Source organism: Pseudorca crassidens, chromosome 18 (assembly GCF_039906515.1).
Source record: "Pseudorca crassidens isolate mPseCra1 chromosome 18, mPseCra1.hap1, whole genome shotgun sequence".
NCBI lineage: Eukaryota > Metazoa > Chordata > Mammalia > Artiodactyla > Delphinidae > Pseudorca > Pseudorca crassidens.
This window is the reverse complement of record NC_090313.1, coordinates 39213521-39235682: the sequence shown is the minus strand read 5'-3', so window position 1 is coordinate 39235682 and position 22162 is coordinate 39213521. Positions and strand designations below refer to the sequence as shown.

Here is a 22162-nt window from a genome sequence, read left to right as displayed (position 1 = left end):
ATGTTAACTCTCAACTGGCATACATTGGTTGATTCTGCCAAAGGCACATACTTATTCCACCAGGCCAATTACTTATAGCTAATGAGGTCTGTGGTAAGACCAATGAATTCTATGGGCATGAACCCATTGTTCTACTTCTTATGCTATGAAATCTGTTCCTTTGTCAAAAGCAATTGTGTACAGGGTATCAGTTGATAAGTTTATAGATGGTAGTCCTAGAAGTGCTTTGGGCCAAAAATGCAATTCTATATTCCCAACATATTTCTGTTCCTTTGAGAACAAATGACTTTCTCTCTGATATACAATGTAATCAATCTACCACCAAGAAGTAGTTCCACATGGAAAACAGTGTTTTTCTCTGCTATTAATAGGTTAGATATAGCCTGGTAAAGGGAAGTTCTGTACTTACATTACTAACATTATGATATTTTTTATTGAGTCTGTTGTGTAAGCACAGGATGGCTAAAGAAAGAAACTGAATTTTATCCACAATATATGTTATCTTGTCCACTTGATTACTGAAAATTTCCCTTGCAGATAATGACCTTTGGGGAGTATACACATGGAACACAAGTATCTTCACAACCTCTAGTTGTTCTGAAAGCCCCATCCTGATATTTCTTCCTCAGAGCTCCTTGCTACCAGCCTTCAAATCTTATACTTTTCATCTTCTTTATCATTCATCCAGACTGTGAACAGCTGCTCATAAATCTATGTCATTCTTTACTTATAGCAATTTCTCATCTGGATTAAGGAGAAAAGCAAATATACTGGTTGAATTTCTACCCACTCAAAAGATTTATCTCTCTTACTGTCCTTCAGGACCACTTCTGTATTGGGATTTATCTCTTCACCTATTCAGTCACAGTTGGAATCAGTATAGCATGTAGACTCTATAAATCTGAACATGCTTTTACTTCCTCAGTCAACTGGCCATTATACACTATTCATAAGACCATAAGTCTGAATTAGGAAAAATAGACAATGTCACAGGAATTGATATTGATGTAGTATGAGCCACCAGCTCTTGCAACCTCTATCCATCTTTCTTAAATTTCCTGAGCTAATTTCTTATCTACTATTTTCACTATAGTTTTTAGGGTGGATCAAGGAAGAGCTTAGAAAGCCTGGGGTGGAGCTAAGTATAAATAGATAGTACCTGACAAAAAGAGATATTATTGGTTTGTTAGAATCTATAAATCTGACTGAAACAGATAAATTAGTGAAGTTTCAATATACCCAGGTTTCAGAGAAAGTAAGAAAACTTTTACAAAAAATCAGCCAAGCTCACCAGTTAGACATTTGGAATGTCATCATAAATAGCAGAAAATCAATGAGAAATAGTGTCCTTCATTTGAGCTTCTGGTTTCATAGCATTAATTCTTTTTTAATCCTGCTTATTTACTATTTTTATTTTACTTCCAATCAATTTTTACATTGATTGTATTTTGCTTTACAAAATCTCTTTCCTTTCAACTCCTGTAAGTATAAAATATAAAGTAACTTTTTATATGTTCAATAAGATATTTCATTGGATAAAGACAAAACCATTGACTACAACAATTAAAATACAGGACAAATAGATGTGAGCTGAATTAAATTGTAAGGGTATTAATCAACCATAGGTATGGTTTAATAAATAAATATATAGAAAATTGCAGAATTAAAGATTTTAAATATTTCCTAAATTACATATTCATCATTTTCTTCATGTTTATCCATTTATCTTTCACATGTGCTTTATTTTCCTGCAGGGGTCTATAAATTTTGTACCATAATTTGTATTTCCTGTTAATCATTTATTCCTTTATTGATTAAGCAGCATTAAGAAGTCATAAACCATTCATTGATCTTTGCACTATGACTATTCAAAGCAATAGAAATCCAACTTGGAATAACCTAAGCAAAAATAGAGGATGTATTTGTTTGTGTGACTAAGTTTTGAAAATGACAGAATTGATGCTGGTCTCAGATGGAACTGGAACTCAGGACAAAAGTCACATCAGTTCTCTCTTCTCTGCTTTTCCTGTGCATGAAGATTTCTTTCCATCCTATTAGAGGTAGAATTTTCTCCTACTTGCTAAGAATATGACATCTGGTAAGTTGACTCTCAGCTTCAGTATCCTACAGAAAATAACCTCTTCCTCAATCTCCTGATCTAAGAATCTCAGGAAGAATTCTACTTGATCTAGCCAATTGGCCAGAAATCACACAGGCCAGAGATAGTAAGTATTATGACTGCCCACCCTTAGACCAATCACTTTGCCTAAGGGGTAAGGGCATATAAAATAAATTAACTTAAATTTGGACCACAATAAGAGGAGGCAGTGAGAAGAAGGTAGGGAGATGAGTAAGCCTCCAAATGAATAAGAAGAATGGAGTAACCCCAGCCTTTTCTTTTAGTGAGATAAGTTAAATGGAATGGACTCAAAGTTATGTGCTTCATCTATCTGCTAAAATCAGTTTATTGACAATAATAGCTTAAAAGATATGGAAAATTTAACTTATGGGTATCCCTAGAAGGTAATTTTTATTATTTTTAACATGCCTTCCAGGGACCTTTATATATATGATGTGTTCCTGCATCCTGTTTTTTCTCTTTTTCTCACCTGTATAAATGTTAATATTTAGAACTGAAGAGAAGTAACGAGAGTGAGCTGATTTTCCAAACTCATCTGAATAACAAGGCAGAGATTATTAATAAAATGTGGGTGTCAATTCTACCCCATTCTCAATTTATTCTTTACACTTAAACATTCAGAGATAAGCTAAGGAATGACAAATTCCTCTGAAGCTTGAATAACATTAGGTTTTATGACATAAAGATTGCAAAATAAGAGAAAACATATAGCTGGATCTAAATAGATTTTTTCTTTTATTCTTCTCATTCTTTTTTACTGATATACACATCCTTCTCATTGTTACTGCTGTAACAATATTATTTAAAGAATAGAACCCAAATTTCTGTTGTTTGAATACTTTCTACTGTATAATTACAGGACTACAGGTCTTCTTTAAATTCTCCATTATTTTGTTGTCCCCAAAGCAGTGTTTTTCATGTGTTCAAGAGTTATTACTTCAGTTGCATTCACCAGGGCTATTACTTTTTCCTCATTCTTATCTGTTCACACCAGAATGACTTGGGAAAATGTTGTTTTCATTATTACCTTTCAAGATAATGCTGATGTTCAAGCAAATAATGCTTACCAGACATTTCTAAAGGTGCTAAATCACCATATATCTGAGCAGCACTTTGGTCCCATTGAGATAAGAGGAGAGAACTTCTTCTCCAGGTCTGTTCACACTTTGTCATATTTCTTCTCTAAGCCTGTGCCCAGAGTATACCATGTATCTCTTAAATAGTTGGATCAACTTGTTGCACTCATCACTGCAACTATAAGGAATTAAACCCATTCTTGTAACTGGAAGAGGGATGTAAGCCATATCATTACTTCAACTCTGCCTTCTCTTCACAGCTACACCCCATATTTGAAAGCTTCCCTTATTAGTTATAATATAAAGCTTTTACACTAATGTTTCCTGTACTCAAAGAGAACATGGAGGATAGTAGGTGATGTTGCTTATGTAAGAAAAATATGGGCCATACTTCAATAGCTAAAAACATCTTGTAACAAGAAAGTAATTCTCATTTAACTGCACCACAGGATACCCAAATATAATTTCTCAGCCTTCCACATTTGTATTCAATTACTTTTACATTCACCATAAAAATTTTTTTGGAATGCCTGTGTTACTTCCATTTCTAAAATTATTAATTTATTCATTTATGATTATGTGCAATTCACAACTTCAAAAAACAAGAACAAAGGGAAGAGTTTACAATACTGGGCAACAACAACAAAAAGTAGAATAATCACACAGCAATCAACTAAAAACCAATAACGCTATAGTACTGCTGTATTTCCTACATAAATACTATATAAATCAGGGGTGTGTAGATTTAATACACTGCAACTAGAATAAGCTTCATTATGGTAGTGATCAGGAAGGGGTACCGTTTGTATGTTACCTCTACTTCAGGACTCAGCCATATTATGACAATTTTCTGTTGAGACCAACTCAATCCAGATGTTGCTAACCACACTTCTGACTCAATACTTGGTGAAATAGTGGAATGTATAGGATATAAATGAAGAAAAATAGTGGAATTATAGCCTACTTGACAAAAGATGTGGCCAAATTGAAGACTAGGTCAACCCTGCTAACTTTGTAGAGCCAACGTCAATGAATTTTAAATGCAATTAAATTTTGTTTTATTTTATAGTCCCTATGTCCTAACCAATTTTGTGTATAAAGTATACCGTGTTGCCCTTTTTTCTTTTACATACATAACCTGTTGCAACATTTTTTTTTTCAGAGCTAATTTTATGCCATATATTTTTTCATTGGACTGGTCAATATTTTACTAACTTCAAAGAAATACTAATTTTAGTGTAAAACTACTCAAGAAAGGAGCTTTTGCAATAACAACAAAAATAAATTTATTTATTTATCATCTATTGACTTAATTTTTATATTTATATAGGGAGGCTTACTTTCTTCATTAGTTCTGTAAAATTTTGAAGCCTATGTAAGTTTATTCTACTGTTTTCTGTCTCCCTTGGATGTTAGTGTTTCTCTGCTATATATTGCTGAATGTATAGGTGTGTCTGGAAGAGGAATTAATCTTTAAATCGCTCTAGTTAGAGGCAGAGAAGAACATTTTAAATATGTCACTCCACAGCTTCTTTTATTTTCTCAAGGACATTTCTATTTATTTTTTAATTTATTTATTTTAGTAAATAAATTTATTTTATTTATTTTTGGTTGTGTTGGGTCTTCGTTATTGCATGCAGGCTTTCTCTAGTTATGGCAAGTGGGGGCTACTCTTCATTGTGTTGTGCATGCTTCTCATTGTGGTGGCTTCTTTTGTTGTGGAGCATGGGCTCTAGGCAAGTGGGCTTCAGTAGTTGTGGCACGTGGACTCAGTTGTTGTGGCTCATGGGCTTTAGAGCACAGGCTCAGTAGTTGTGGTGCACGGGCTTAGTTGCGCCACAGAAGGTGGAATCATCCTGGACCGGGGATGGAACCTGTGTACCCTACATTGACAAGTGGATTCTTAACCACTGCACCACCCAGGAAGTCCCATCAAGGACATTTCTATTTAAACAAGACATTTAATTGGTAATACAACTTTACTGAAGTTTTAAAGTAACAGAGATATTTTGACTTTATAGTAACAAAAATTCGTAAATACATAATACTTGATATCCATGTTTTTAAAAGTCTTTTTAGCCTCCTGCCTCTTAGACCTTATCTCATGGGCTACATGTTTGGATCTCTGATAATTCTTCTATGTTCCTTTATTTTCCAAACCCACCCCGCTCAGACTGTTTTGGGGAAACAATACCATTCTATTGTTTAAGGCAATTTCATTCTTCATTTTGTACTAGACTTAGGACCCACTTTTGCAAACCAAAGGATTCATTAACATGTAAACTAAACAACGCCTTCTATTCTGAAGAATTTTAATAAGCTCTGGTGATTCATTATTTTGTTGTTGTATCCCTAGCAATATTTGTAAGGGAAGTAAGCATTATAGAAATTTAGTTCCTATTAATAACGATTACACTGATACCATTGCAACATTCATCCTAAAAGACTGTGTCATCTAAAATCATTTAAAACATTTAATTAATAGTGTCTGCTTCCTGCATTACTACATGATAACCATGAAAGAATTGTCTCCAAAAACTGTATAATGTGTTGAATTGCTATTACTACTCCAATAACCATTTATTATTAATACTTTTTTCTAAAGAATTTCTTATATAAAATCACTTATTTGGCAAAATTAAAACTGTTCAGAATCATTTATTATCAAATTTGTAATGTTATATTTTGATAATTTCAGTAAGATTTTTTCCTGAGAGAAACATAAACCTTAAGGGCAAAATCTTTATTTCTCCATATTATTTTTAAATTCAAATATTGGATTTAAAAAGTTATTTCTAACAGAGAATGCAATTTAAAAATGTGTATGCTATAACAGAAAGAAGTAGATTAAGGGTAGAGTGAATCGAGTCATTTTGATAGTTTTCAAATGAGAATAATCTGTTTGATTTGATATACTCTCAAAGAAGTTGATTTTATTATAAATCTATGAAATACTATTCCATGAAAATAAAAAAGCTTTGTTGTATTATGTCTTGTATAGTGAACTTACTTCAAAGTTCCTTTGTTTTATAAACTAGAGACATATTCTAAGTAAATTTAAAAAGTGGGAATATTTTGTTTTAATTTATTGAAGAAGTCACTGAGGTCATATAAGTAGGAAAAGAATAATCTGGACCATGTCACTGCATAATGTGTGAAAAGTATTAAGAGTATGTTCTCCTTATGGTTTCATGTTACACAATGAAGATGGCAGTTAGTGCTGTAGCAGCAATAGAATAATATAATGTACATTTCCCTGGTGTTCTGAGTTTATGAGCATCACTGATGAGGCAAAAGTGACTTGGTTTGGGGAAGAATAAGATTCAAGAGTTTAAATATTATTTCAACTTATGAAAAATCACGTTTGGGAATTTACGTTTTACTTTTCTGAATGACAGGATTAAAATAAATGGATTATTAAAATAAATGAAACAGTAAAGATTATAATATATATATATTCTAACATTTGCAATCCATTTCAAATGAAAAAGGAGATAATGGACTTACTATTCTAAAATTTAGTGCATTGGTAAGAAATATACTATTCTATATTTTATATTTTGAATTAGTTATTTTGTTTGCTTCTTACTTCAAGTCTCTGGTAGTAATATATTCTAATTGAGCTGGTGACATGCTTTTCAAAGCCTTTGATTTGATCATTTCATATTACTATAAAATAATAATAATACTGATAATTATGGTTAATAACTAATACTAACATAATATTTACCATATACCAAGCAGTATTCTAGGAATGATATATGTATTAATTTATGGAATCCTCATAGAAACCTAGGAGATAGAATTATTCAACCCCATTTAACTAAAGTTGAAGCTGAGATACCAAGAATTAAAATAATTTTCCCAAGTTCACATGCCTAGTTGGTGGTAGAATCAGGCTTGAACCTAGGTTGCTTAGTGTTCAGAATCTGAGTAATTAACTACTCTCTATATGGCTTCCTATTAAATATTTTTTTATTGGAGTAAAATTGCTTGCAATGTGTTAGTTTCTGCTGTACAAAGAAGTGAATCAGCTATATGTATACCTATATCCCCTCCCTCTTGAGCCTCCCTCCCACCCTCCCCATCCCACGCCTCTAGGTCCTCACAAAGCACGGAGCTGATCTCCCTGTGCTATACAGCAGATTCCCACTAGCTATTTTAATGCACAATTTTAGATTTAGTGTTATATACCTAGTAGCTATTAAAGGATTGGCCAGCTAGTTGGTTATAAAATATGTCATGTACATTTATAGCTTGAGTTATTTCAAATTAAAAATCAGTAACATGTACGAACTATTCAGAAAATATATATGATGTTTCATGTTTTATTCAATGAAGAACTAAGATAATTTTCAAAATAGCAATTTTACATTTTAAAAATGAAAGAAGTTAAACTGAAACTGTACACACTCTTCCCCTAAATGACTGCCTTTAATAAAATTATTCTGACTTTCATATTAAAATAATGAAAAACCTTAATGTTGTTAGCTAAATACAGTTTTAAAGGGGGTATTCCCATTGCCTACAGGGGGAAATTACATCTTCAGATAAGAATTTGCTGTCTGTGAGATATCATCACATAAGTACTAAATACCCATTACAAAATATCTGTTATATTGGTTATATGGACCCTTCACATTTGAGAACTCTAATAGTTTTACATTTATAAATATATTTCATAATACAACAGAAAAGAAAATTTAATTATATACATGTTTCTTTTGTGATTCATTATATTTAATGAATTTTAAAATGTGTGACTGAAAAAAAAAGTTAATGGGAAAGTAAAAATGTTGATGGAGGTAAAATAAGGTAGCTTATGTTTAAAGAGAAATAATAGCTTAGTAATAAATCAATCAGAAGAAAAATAATTGTACAACATTTTTAAATTTATGAAACTGATTTTATCCCACAAAGTTAAAACTTAGTATCTTCAGCAACATGCACATTTACTCTACAAATTCTTCAGTTCAAAAAGCCTTGCTGGGCTTCCTTGGTGGTGCAGTGGTTGGGAGTCCGCCTGTCGATGCAGGGGACACGGGTTCGTGCCCCAGTCCGGGAAGATCCCACATGCTGTGGAGCCGCTAAGCCCGTGAGCCATGGCCGCTGAGCCTGCGCTTCCGGAGCCTGTGCTCCGCAACGGGAGAGGCCACAACAGTGAGAGGCCCGCGTACTGCAAAAAAAATAAAAAAGCCTTGCTGTCAGGGTAATACAAATACACGAAAAGGATAGATCAAATGGAGCTGTTTAGCCGAACAAGAATATCAGTCTCTTCTCTACCTGATCACGTAAAAACAGTGTAAATTATTGGCTTCTTAATTTGTTATGTGAATTTATTTCCTGTCTCTTCCAAGTCCATGCCTTGGTAGAAATGCTAAAGAGAATGAAATGACTAGAAGGAGAACAATAAGGAAGAGAAAAAATATGGTTCATGGTTACAAATTAAACTGTGCCTCTTTCTAATGCCTTCCACTTTGTCAGGTGAAAGTGATCTTAAGCTTAATCACAGTCTTCTAATGATAAATATCCTAAACATTTCCTTTCATGGAGATTTCTACAGACTATTTATTGGATTTAGTTAATGTGCAAAACTTTTCAATGAAATTTCTTTTGATTAAAAGTCATTACCTACATTTTGTTCCCCAAATCTTGCAGGCTTTAAAGTTAAAATGTGTTTGACAGGTTTTAAAAAGCACGTAAAATATCAAGTGCTGTTTTTAAGATAATTATCAAATGCAATAAAATTAACATGCTAACGAAAAGACAGAAGCTTCCCTGACTTCACAGGGAAAAAAAGACAATGATAAAAATATCTTTAAAAAGAATTAAATTTTAAAAAATTAAATTTTCTCCCAAAATGAACAGAGAAAATAAAACTAATTCTATTTTTTTAAATAGTTGTATGCAGAATGTTAGTAGTTTCAAGTTAAAGTTGTAACTATAAAATATGTCTTTGTATTTGTGTCTCTATATGTGTGTGTCTGTATGTCTGTCCACACATGCACTCAGTACTTAGTGCCTTAACACACTTTTGCCCTCTGACTCGTTCTCCAGTGCCATACCTTGTTACCATTTTTCAAAGAATTCTCAAGGGCAAAACTTTAAACAGTCGGGCTTCCCTGGTGGTGTAGTGGTTGTGAGTCTGCCTGCTGATGCAAGGGACATGGGTTCGTGCCCCGGCCCGGGAGGATCCCACATGCCACGGAGCAGCTAGGCCCGTGAGCCATGGCTGCTGAACCTGCGCGTCTGGAGCCTGTGCTCCACAACGGGAGAGGCCACAACAGTGAGAGGCCCGCGTACCGCAAAAAACAAAACAAACAAAAAAAAACTTTAAAGAGTCATTTTTACTCGCCATTTTGTATGTTTAAAAAATATTTTATCCTGGAAATACTAAAGGGTTTTGACATAAAGTTGGTTTGATATGTAAACTACTTCTCCCATTTAGATTTCAAAATGAGTTTTACAAAATTCAAGCTAACCAAAAATAAGATTAAATATCATAGGTTTTAACATTGTGTTGGTGAATGGGTTATGCTCTCAAGGCTCTTATCCAGTGCTGTTGTCTTTCATTCAGATGTCAATATTTATTCAAGGGAAACCAACTTGTTTATTTTCACAAATCTTAAAAGAATTTGAGTCTGGAGCAATCATATAACTAAGAATTTGTAAATGAACATAATAGAGAAGTTTACCTTTAAAAAGCTACAACCATATTAAACAAATTGTATATTACTATAATTGGTAGGATGAAGGGAAAAGGAGGGCTGTTCTACCTATTAAAACAAAGTATTTAAAGTGTAGAGCAACTAACAACAAAAATCATATAACAATGTCAATACCTATTTTTCCTTTACTATGAATCTTGTTTTATTACAATCAGAATATAAGTATAACTTCCAAACTATCTACTAAAATGAACAATTTTGAAATACTTCAGAGAAGAGGAATATGTCTATTTGTATAATACTAGAAAACTTTTCATTTAAAGGAACTTTATATTTCAAAGGTGATATTCTTATGAAGTTATAATAATTTATCCCCATTTAATGACACAAAGCATCTATCTGTAGCTTTAAAATTTTATTTTAGAAAAATCAGTTTTAATAAATGTTATTTATCAAAAACATTATAAATATACTTAAGAAAATGCATTCTTTTCTGTTTGTTGCTATTTGCTATAATAAATTATATGGACAAAAGTACTTTAGCCATAATGACCAAAACTTTTAAGATAGGTGTAAAACAGAATTTCAAGACCTTAGATTACATGAGAGTTTGCAAAAAGGAAATTTCTTTCTTTATAATTCTAAAGAAATATTCATGAGAAGCACTCATTTTCACACATAAGAAGATAAATATATAAATAACAAAACAGCTATGAAATTAAAATTTCCAACTTCAAATTATTTCTTCTCTCTTTTTCCCTCAGCCACATTACAGAATGTGAAGGAGTTGTATTCTGTCCTGTTTCCCTCTCCTGCTAGGGAACCTTAGGTAGCACTTGTGCTTCTTGAGTATAACTTGAGTTCTTTGGCCTCACCCAAGGCTCTCCATGCCCTAATCCCAGGTTTTATAGTACTAAAAGTGTTTTTTAAAAATTCAGTATCTACTGTATGCCAGGATTTTCAATATGTATTTTGTATATTTGATTATACCCATGCATCAAACTAAACTGTACTGTTGCATAATAAAGAAAATAGTGGAAAATTACATTGAATTTCCTCAAATAATATAGGTGTTTATCTTAAATTTACTAATGGATAACTTTTTTTTCTTTCTTAGTTTTCCTGTAAAGTAATACTAGAAATAACTAAAATATTGGTATGCATCCTCATCACTAATTTATGTTTACCAGAAATAATATATAACACTAATATTAGGTGGGTACACTACATAGAACCACTGAAATTTGGGAAAAACTACAGTTTGCACAGCTCATCCACTTGATCTTCAGCAGTTCTTTTCTAGGGATAGCTTCACTTCAGTTTTGGAATTCTTTGAGAATCACTATTTGATGAGCTAATTTCTGTAAACAATTGCATTTACAACACAGCATGACAAAGACAATATTACTTGTTTGCAAACTGCTGATTTCATAAAGGATGAATTCTTAATTCTGCCTAGTCCAGAAGGTATATTCTTTACAACTTTTAATTTGTGCCATGAGAAAAAAGTTTCTATTCTCCTGGCAGAAATATGGGAAATGTGCATTCAAGGATGAGAGAACAGAATGTTTTAAAAGCATGAAAGTATGAAGTAGCTCATGTTCAGTGAATGGCAGAAACACAGACCATAGAGTATAGAGGAAGGATAGCATATGATAAGGATAAAAATAGGCTGGAATGGATTGTGAAGAACTTTGCATGATATGATCAAGAGTCTAAGGGTGAATTCTATGCACAGTGGAGTCCCATGTGTGGGTTATGCCTGCACATGACAGGATTATTTTCTTCTATTTGAAAGGTTTTTTTTTGGCTTTTGTGGATGTAAGTGTCCAGAAGAATGAAAAGAACTAAAGATTTATCCAAGTTTTCCAACTAAGATAACTAAGACATGATTATATTAACACAGGGGTCCCCAACCCCCAGAATGGAGACTGGTACCAGTCAGTGGCCTGTTGGGAACTGGGTAGCACAGCAAGAGGTGAGAGGCAGGCAGGTTAGCGAAGCTTCATCTGCTGTTCCCCATCTCTCGCATTACTGCCTGAACCACTGCTCGCATTACCGCCTGAACAATCCCCCCACGCCCCCAGCTGTGGAAAACTTGTCTTCCACAAAACTGGTTTCTGGTACCAAAAGGTTGGGGATCACTGTATTAACACATATTTTTAAGAGGAGTTTTAATAAATAATTATTGATTCTAATTTGTTCCCTATACTTAAAGTGAGATCAAGTGAGGTAAGTAGATACCTAAAAGATTAACTTAAAAAAGTCATATTAAAAGTAGATATAAAGGTGGTGATAGTTCAATGATCTTTAATTCTTTTTAATCTATATTATTCAGAAAAATATGTGAAACTATAAATTTTCTCCTTAATTATATATTCAGGACATAGAAACCTACCTTATTCAGGGTAGTAGAGAGAAAATTAAAAACCAAATTTGGAAAGTCATGTTCATATGATTTGCCAAATTTTACCCTGTTTACTGTGTAACTATTCTTTACCCTGTGTAGACTTATTTATAATTTTAATGATTGAATTTGGCATAATATTTAAGTGCAGAGGCTTTGGAGTCAAATAGACATGAGTAGAATTCCCAGTTCCATTCATCACTTGCTATGTAAAGTAGATAAAGTCCTCTGTATCTAGGTTCCACATTCCACATTCTATTTCATTTCTAATACAATATGACTAGCAGCACCCATATAATATTATTAGAGAGTGTTTAAATGAAGTTGGGCATGTGAAATATTTATTTCAGTGTTTGGCATATGATAGTAGTTTAATATATCATGGAGGAGGCAGAGTCAAGATGGCAGAGTAGGAGGATGTGGAGTTCACATCTCCTCACAAATAGGGTAACTTCCAGGTGCTGGTGTGGGACCTCAGAGACCTAAGTGGTAGGGAGAATCCCCTGAGTGACTGGGTAGGATGTGGGGGGAAGTGAGGAGGGGAGAAGAAGTGGAGGTGGGATGGGACCGGTGCCGCTGAGGGGAGACTGGGGAGGGGAGGGGTTCCTACACTCGGAAGGGGCCCAAAATGTTGAGGGGATCAGCAGGGAGGGGGAGAGAACCTTGGAAGATTGGAGAATTAGAAAGGAATTCAGCCAGCATTTCCACCACTCACTTGGGCTCCAGTAAGCCTGCTGGGTCCCAGGCCTAAAGTCACCACTCCAAGGCCATCTACATCTGTGCTGAGCCTAAGCCCTGTCCCTCACTAGCCAGGGACTTTCCCTGGGCCTAGGCCCTGCTTCTGCCTAAGTTCCAATGCTGTCTAAGACGCCCCCACAGCCAAGGCCTTTTCTGGCAATTTTTTTTTTTTTTTGCTATTTTGATTCTGCTTTACTGTGCTGTTGTTGTTTCATTTATATTTTTATATTTTCTCATATATTTTTTATTTTTCTAATTTTATTTTATTTGTTATTCTTTGTTATTTTTCTGCTCTTTTGTTTTTCTGCAGCATGTGGTTGGAGGGATCTTGGTTCACAGACCAGAGGTCAGGCCTGATCTCCTGCGGTAGGAGCACTGAGTTCAAACCACTGGCCTAACAGAGAACCACAGACACCAGGTAAAATTAATAGGAGTGAGGTCTTCTGGAGGTCCTAATTTCAGAACCAAGACCCAGCTCTACCCAACTGCCTGCAAACTCCAGTGCTGGACACCTCAGTCCAAACAAACACCAAGACAGGAACATAGTCCCACCCATCAAAAAAATGAGACAACAAAAATATATGTTACAGATGAAAGGACAAGGTAAAAACTTATAAGACCAAATAAATGAAGAGGAAATAGGCAACCTACCTGAAGAAGAATTAAGAATAATGATAGTAAAGATGATCCAAAATCTTAGAAATAGAATGGAGGCACATATCAAGAAAATACAAGAAATATTTCACAGAGACATAGAAGAACTAAAAGAAACAACAAACAGTGATGAACAACACAATAACTGAAATAAATAATAAACTAGAAGGATTCAATAGCAGAATAACTGAGGCAGAAAAATGAATAAGTGAGCTGGAAGATAGATGGTGGAAAAAACTGCCAAGGAGCAAAATAATGAATAAAGAATGAAAAGAATTGAGGACAGTCTCAGAGACCTCTAGGACAATATTAAATGAAAAAAACATTCAAATTATAGGGGTCCCAAAAGAAGAAGAGAAAGAGAGAAAGAGTCTGAGAAAATATTTAAAGAGATTATAGTCAAAAACTTTCCTAACATGGGAAAGGAAATAGCCATCCAAGTCTAGGAAGCACAGAGAGTTGCATACAGGATAAAATCTAGGAGAAAAACACCCAAACATATATTAATCAAACTAACAAAATTTAAATTCAGAGAAAAAATATTAAAAGCAGCAAGGGAAAAGCAAAAAATAATACACAAGGGAATCCCCATAACATTATCAGCTGATCTTTCAGCAGAAACTCTGCAGGCCAGAAGGGAGTGGTAGGATATATTTAAAGAGATGAAAGGGAAAAACCTACAATCATGATTACTCTACCCAGAAAGGATCTCATTCATATTTGAGGAAGAAATCAAAAGCTTTACAGACAAGCAAAAATTAAGAGAATTAAGCACCACCAAACTAGGTCTACCACAAATGCTATAGGAACTTCTATAAGGGGGAAACACAAGAGAAGAAAAAGACCTACAAAAACAACCCAAAACAATTAAGTAAATGGTAATAGGAACATACACATCAATAATTACCTTAAATGTGAATAGATTAAATGCTCAAGCAAAAGACACAGACTGGCTGAATGTATACAGAAACAAGATACATATATACGCTGTCTACAAGAGACCCACTTCAGACCTAGGGACACACACAGATTGAAAGTGAGGGGATGGAAGAAGATTTTCCATGCAAATGGAAAAATCAAAAGAAAGCTGGAGTAGCAATATTCATATCAGATAAAATAGACTTTAAAATAAAGACTGTTACAAGAGACAAGGAAGTACACTACATAATGATCAAGGGATCAATCCAAGAAGAAGATATAACAATTATGAATCTTTATGCACCCAACATAGGAGCACCTAAATACATAAGGCAAATGCTAGCAGCCAAAAAGGGGAAATGGACAGTAACAAAATATTAGTGGAAGACTTTAAGACCTCACATATACCAATGGACAGATCATCCAGACAAAAAAATAAATGAAGAAACACAAGCTTAAAATGACACAATAGACCAGATAGACTTAATTGATATCTATCGGACATTCCATCTGAAATTAGCAGAATACACTTTCTTCTCAAGTGCACATGAAATATTCTCCAGGATAGATCACATCTTGGGCCACAAATCAAGCCTTGGTAATTTTAAGAAAATTGAAATCATACCAAACATCTTTTCCAACCACAATGTATGAGACTAGCAATTGGTTACAGCAAAAAAAAAAAAAAAAAAGAAAAGAAAAAAAAAAAATATATATATATATATATATGAAGCACAAACACATAGAGGCTAAACAGTGTTCTGCTAAATAACCAAGTGATCACTGACAAAATCAAAGAGGAAATTAAAAAATACATAGAAACAAATGACAACAAAAATGACCAAATAACCCAAAACATATGAGGTGCAGCAAAAGCAGTTCTAAGAGGGAAGTTTATAACAACTCAATCTCACAACAAGAAAAAAGAAAAATCTCAAATAAAAAATCTAACCATACACCTAAAGCAGCTAGAGAAAAAGAATAAAGAAAACTCAAAGTTAGTAGAAGGAAAGAAATCATAAAAATCAAAGCTGAAATAAATGAAATAGAAATGAAGAAGACAATAGAAAAGAGCAATAAAATTAAAAATTGGTTCTTTGAAAAGATAAATAAAATTGATAAACCTTTAGTAAGACTCATCAGGAAAAAAAGGGAGATGATTCAAATCAATAAAATTAGAAATGAAAAAGGAGAAATTACAACTGACATGGCAGAAATACAAAGGATCATAAGAGACTACTACAAGCAACTATATGACAATAAAATGGACAACTTGGAAAAAATGGACAAATTCTTGGAAAGGTACAACTTGCCAAGACTGAACCAGGAAGAATTAGAAAATATGAATAGACAAATCAAGTAATGAAATTGAAACTGTAATTAAAAGTCTTCCAACAAACAAAAGTCCAGGACCAGATGGATTCACAGGTGAATCCTACCAAACATTTAGAGAAGAGCTAACACCTACCCTTCTTAAACTCTTACAAAACATTGCAGAGGGAGAACACTCCCAAACTCATTCTACGAGGCCACCATCATCCTGATAGCAAAACCAGACAAAGATATCAAAAAAATTTACAGACCAATATCACTGATGAGCATAGATGCAAAAATCCTCAACAAAATACTAGCAAACAGAATCCAACAGCATATTAAAATAATCATACACCATGGTCAAGTGGGATTTATCCTAAGAATGCAAGGATTAATCAATATACACAAATCAATCAATGTGATACACTATATTAACAAATTAAACAATAAAAAGCATATGATCATCTCAAGTGATGCAGAGAAAGTGTTTGACAAAATTCAACACCCATTAAATGGGTTTTTATGATAAAACTCTCAGAAAGTGGGCATAGAGGGAACCTACCTCAAGAGAATGAAGGCGATATTCGACAAAACCCACAGCAAACATCATTTTCAATTTTGAAAAACTGAAAATATTTCCTGTAATATCAGGAACAAGACAAGGATGTCCACTCCTGCCACTGTTATTCAACCTAATTTTGGAAGTCCTACACACAGCAATCAGAGAATTAAAGGAAATAAAAGGAACACAAATTGGAAAAGAAGTGAAACTGTCACTGTTTGCACATGACATGATACTATACATAGAAAATCCTAAAGATGCCACCAGAAAACTACTAGAGCTAATCAATGAATTTGATAAACTTGCAGGATACAAAATTAATGCACAGAAATCTCTTGCATTCCTATACTCTAACAATGAAAAATCAGAAGGATAAATTAAGGAAACAATTCTATTTGCTATCATAAAATACATAGGAATAAACCTACCTGAGGATGTAAAAGACCTGTACTCAGAAAACTATAGAACACTGATGAAAGAAATCAAAGCTGACACAAACAGATGGAGGAATATACAATGTTCCTGGATTGGAAGAATCAATATTGTGAAAATTACTATACCATGCAAAGCAATCTACAGATTCAATTCAATCCCTATCAAATTACCAGTGGCATTCTTCACAGAATTAGAACAAAAATTTTTACAATTTTTATGGAAACACAAAAGACACTAAATAGCCAAAGCAATCTTGAGAGAAAACAGAGCAAAATGGAGATGGAGAAATCAGGCTTCCTTACTTCAGACTATACTACAAAGCTACAGTCATCAAGACAGTATGGTACTGGAACAAAAACAGAAATATAGATTAATGGAAGAGGATAGAATGCTCAGAGATAAACTCACGGACCTATGGTCACCTAATCTTTGAGAAACGAGGCAAGGATATACGATGGAGAAAATGGAGTCTCTTCAATAACTGGTTCAGGGAAAACTGATCAACTACATGTAAAAGAAGGAAATTAGAACACTATCTAACATGATACACAAAAATAAAGCCAAAATAGATTTAAAAACTAAATGTAAGACCAGACACTATAAAACTCTTAGAGGAAAACATAGGGAAAACACTATTTGCTGTGCTTTACCACAGTGGGATCTTTTTTGACCCACCTCCTAGGGTACTGAAAATAAAAATGAAAATAAACAAATGAGACTTAATTAAATTTAAAAGGTTTTGCATAACAAAGGAAACTACAAACAAGATGAAAAGAGAACCCTCAGAATGGGAGAAAATATTTGCAAATGAAGAAATAGATGGATTAATCTCCAAAATATACAGACAGCTCATGGAACTCAATATCAAAAATCCAACAACCCAATCAAAAAATGGGCAGAACACCTAAATAGACATTTGTCCAATAAGACATATATATGGCCAAGAGGCACATGGAAAGATGCTCAACATCACTAATTATTAAATAAATGTAAATCAAAGCTACAATGAGGTATCACCTCACACCAGTCAAAATGGACATCATCAAAAAATCTACAAACAATAAGTGTAGGAGACAGTGTGGAGAAAAGGGAACCTTCTGTTGGTAAGAATGTAAATTGATAGAGTCACTGTGGAGAACAGTATGGAGGTTCATTAAAAAACTAAAAATAGAACTACCATATGACCCAGCAATCCCACTACTGGGCATATACCCTGAAAAAACCATAATTCAAAAAGAGGTATGTACCCCAATGTTCATTACATCAGTATTTACAATAGCCAGGACATGGAAACAACCATGGATATGGTTGATAAAGAACAGAATGGATAAAGAAGATGTGGTACATATATACAATTAAATATTACTCAGCCATAAAAAAAAATGGAATTGGGTCATTTGTAGAGAGGTGGATGGACCTAAAGTCTGTCATACAGAGTGAAGTAAGTTAGAAGGAGAAAAACAAATATATTAACACATATATGTAGAATCTAGAAAAATGGTACAGATGAACCTATTTGCAGGGCAGGAATAGAGACTTAGACGTAGTGAATGGACATGTAGACATGGTTGGGTGGGGGGAAGGGGAGGGTGGGATGGATTGAGAGATCAGGATTGACATATATACACTATCATGTATAAAATAGATAGCTAGTGGGAACCTGCTGTATATCACAGAGAGCTCAGCTTGGTGCTCTCTGTGATGACATATATTGGTGGGATGGGGGGCTGGGGGGTGGGAGGGGGGTCCAAGGAGGAGACATAGGTGTACATATAGCTGATTCACTTCATTGTACAGCAGAAACTAACACAACACTGTAAAACAATTATATTCCAGTAAAATAATGAATAAGTAACTAGAATCGGAAACCTAATGTTGTGGGGCTCTGATTTGGGCAAAGGCTTGGACTAGGTGGGAGATAAAACAGAAGATGTATAAACATTGCTTCTGATCTGAAAAGGAATCTGATCTTGCTAGGACCCAGGATTCAAAACTGTTAACAATATCAGCACCATTTAATGACTAAAGGATTTTACATAGAATATTTTAAAAAAGAAAAAGAGCAATCATGGAACTTGATTATTCCTTTGAGAGTTAGAAACTTCTGCAAATGAGTCTTGGCTTATATAAGCAGTGTATTTAGGTAGAAATAACTTTCAAACTGGATATGTTTTAATTCAACAGCTAACTTTTTTTTTTTTTTTTTGGCCCTTGGGGCTTGCAGGATCTTAGTTCCCTGACCAGGGATTAAACCCGCACCCTCAGCAGTGAAAGCACAGAGTCCAAACCACTGCCAAAGAATTTCCATCATCTTTTTTTAGAAATAAAACGTTTCAAAAAACAAAAAGGTTAAAAAAATGATAAAATGTAACTTTGTTATATCCTAATTCTTAATTGTATTCTTTAAATTCCAAATAAGTAAAATAATATGAAAATATATTTTCAAATCTTTATAGAATGAAAAGAAACTATATTAATCATTAAATACTCCTGGATTTTCTTTGATCCTCCCATAGATGAATTCACAACTGTAAAAACTGATGCACATTTACATTCTGAAGTACAAATCCCCAGCAGCCAAGTAATGATTCAGTTTATTTCGTTATGTGCAAAGTAGGCATTTCATATTTACTTGCTATTTAAAGCAAAGTATAGGCTCAATGAAGAATAATCATTAAACACTGATTATTTTTAAGAACAATGCTATTGTAAAAGTGTACAATAATACATATTTTTGGTAATTATGTACTTCTCTTTTAAGGTAATTACAGCTTTTATAATAGATGTAAATCTTTTGAAGGCTATCTCTGAAGAGCAATGAAATTACTATTATTTCAGATTTGATGAATGACAATTTGTAAGTAACCTTCTCAAAAACCAAGTCAGGGGGAGAATTGTTGTTTTTTTTTCTCCTCCATGTGGTCAGTTTCATTCTTAAGTACGGCCTGATATAACAAGATGTATTTCACAAACCTATAACACAAGTTTGTGAAATGTCAACTGACGACACCACCTCTGATGTAGATGGTTTCATTCAATCTATGTTCTACCAACTTATCTTCTAGGTCATCTTTTATGATCCTAATCAAGTGGCTAAGGTCTTCCTGTTGTTTCAAATGCTGCTTGATTTCTCGTAACAGGTCTGTATCTATGTAATATCTTTCTTCAGATTTGACTGCTCCAAAATGATTCTGCCTCCTGATTTGGGGCATCAGTTCATTTACTCAGTCCTTAAACTGAGTAGGGTATTTAGTTCACAATGAAATGTATCTAGCTGAATTGCTTCAGCTTGGATGGCATATACACTCTTCCTCTGAATTTCCTGTTTGATTAGGGCCTGAAGATTCTATGGGAAAGTCCATGAGTTTCCTCTTCTATTGTGCAATGTTGGCCATAGTTGTAGTTGTAGTTGAATTCTTCTGTAATTCACCAATATCTTCAGATATGATATCTAATCTGGTCTGATGCTGCTTAGTCATCTGATCTTGAACCTTCAGTCTTCAAAGAAGTTCTTTGAAATCCACCATTGGTACAGGAATTAAGTTTTCAGAATCAAGGTTATCCACTTTGACTTGCTCCCAGATAATAGGATCAACATCAGCAGGAGGATTCTGTAAAAGTTGTTTGATCTGTGCAGAAGAATGTTCTGTTCAAGTCATAGAAAGCATTACACAAAGTTGCTGCAACTGTGCTTTTATATTGGTTTGTTCAAAATGGGCGTATATTATTGTAGCTGGGACTCTTCTTGAAGTACCATTTGGAGAACGCTCAACAACATAAATGACAACTTCTGTCTGATCATCTGACAATGCTTTAATACCGTCTACATTTACAGTAAGGTTCTGGTTTCCTCCCAAAATTTTATGCAATGATTCTACCAATTGCTGTTGCTGGCTTTGAATATCTGTTTCTTTTTTGTTGAAAACTAAAACCACTAGCCCATCTTCATGTTTATTATTGGGCATACAACTATAACCTACTGCCTTAAACCAGCAAAAGGGATTTTCTTGTTTGAATTCCGTTGGTGGAATGTTATTGTTAAAATTTCCTTTTTCTGTTCCCCAAAAGGCCTGTAGTTAAATTCCATTTTACCAAAATAGCATCTGTCTCATCTCCCAGTAGTACTGGGACAGAAAGAGCACTTGCAGTATTTATCAGTTGTTTGAACTGGGCAGGAGCTTTTGTAGGCTGAATGAAGAGACCACCTAATGTAGTTTGTTGCTGCCACTTCTGCTGTGTATTAAATCCTCCAAATCCAAGTTTAGTTACCAAGTCAGTACCTAAACCATACTAGTTCCAGCTGTTGTGCCAAAACAAGTACCAAATCCAAAAATTTGTTCTGAGTACCACCAAAGAGTCCAGTAATGCTTGTGTTATCTGGAGCAGAAAAACTGAATGCAGAACATGCTGTTGTAGATGTTGTCCCAAAAGCTCCAAATCCACCCGTGGGGACCTTGGTGGCTGCAGCGTTACCCTAGGTGCATGAGGGAGTCCCAAAGTTGAAGGTTGTGTTGCGGGGAGCAGGGGGATAAGCTGCTCCCATGACACTCAGTGCACTCCCCAACAGCTAGCTTTTAAAGTGATTATTTCAGTGTCCTTTTTTGTAAACAAAAAAGAATAAATTACAAATCTATCCCATAAAATGTTGACATTTTTGAGATATGCATAGCTATAACCGGGTCATTAACAGAAGCTTAACATATTTTAGCTATGTTCTTTTTAGGATTTATGATTTGATTTTTCACCATTAAGTGCACTTTTATTAGGTACCTGTTGTGTGATAGAAAGTATTCTATTTTTAGGAATTCAAATAAAAAATTACCTAGTGTTTATACTCCAGAGACTTAAAACCCAGGAGACAAATATATACATGAAAACCACAATGTAATATAGGGCTTTAAAATTTTAAAGTGCTGTTGAAGTTTAACAATGTGATAGAGAATATAAAATTAAGAAGCATAATGTAGGGGCTTCCCTGGTGGAGCAGTTGTTGAGAGTCTGCCTGTTGATGCAGGGGAGACAGGTTCATGCCCCGGTCCAGGAAGATTGCACATGCTGGAGCAGCTGGGCCCGTGAGCCATGGCCACTGAGCCTCTGTGTCTGGAGCCTGTGCTCTGCAACGAGAGAGGCCACAACAGTAAGAAGCCTGCATACCAAAAAAAAAAAAAAAAAAAAAAGAAGTATAATGTAAATCAAGCATACAGTGTTCCTAAACATATGGAAAATTAGATGTGGACTATTAAAGTGTAA

General features: G+C 34.2%; 1 pseudogene; it reads right to left on the bottom strand.

Annotated features, from left to right (window-relative positions):
- Positions 1-19908: 19908 nt before the first annotated feature.
- LOC137211053 (nucleoporin p54 pseudogene) lies at positions 19909-21455 on the bottom strand (annotated as a pseudogene).
- Positions 21456-22162: the final 707 nt, after the last annotated feature.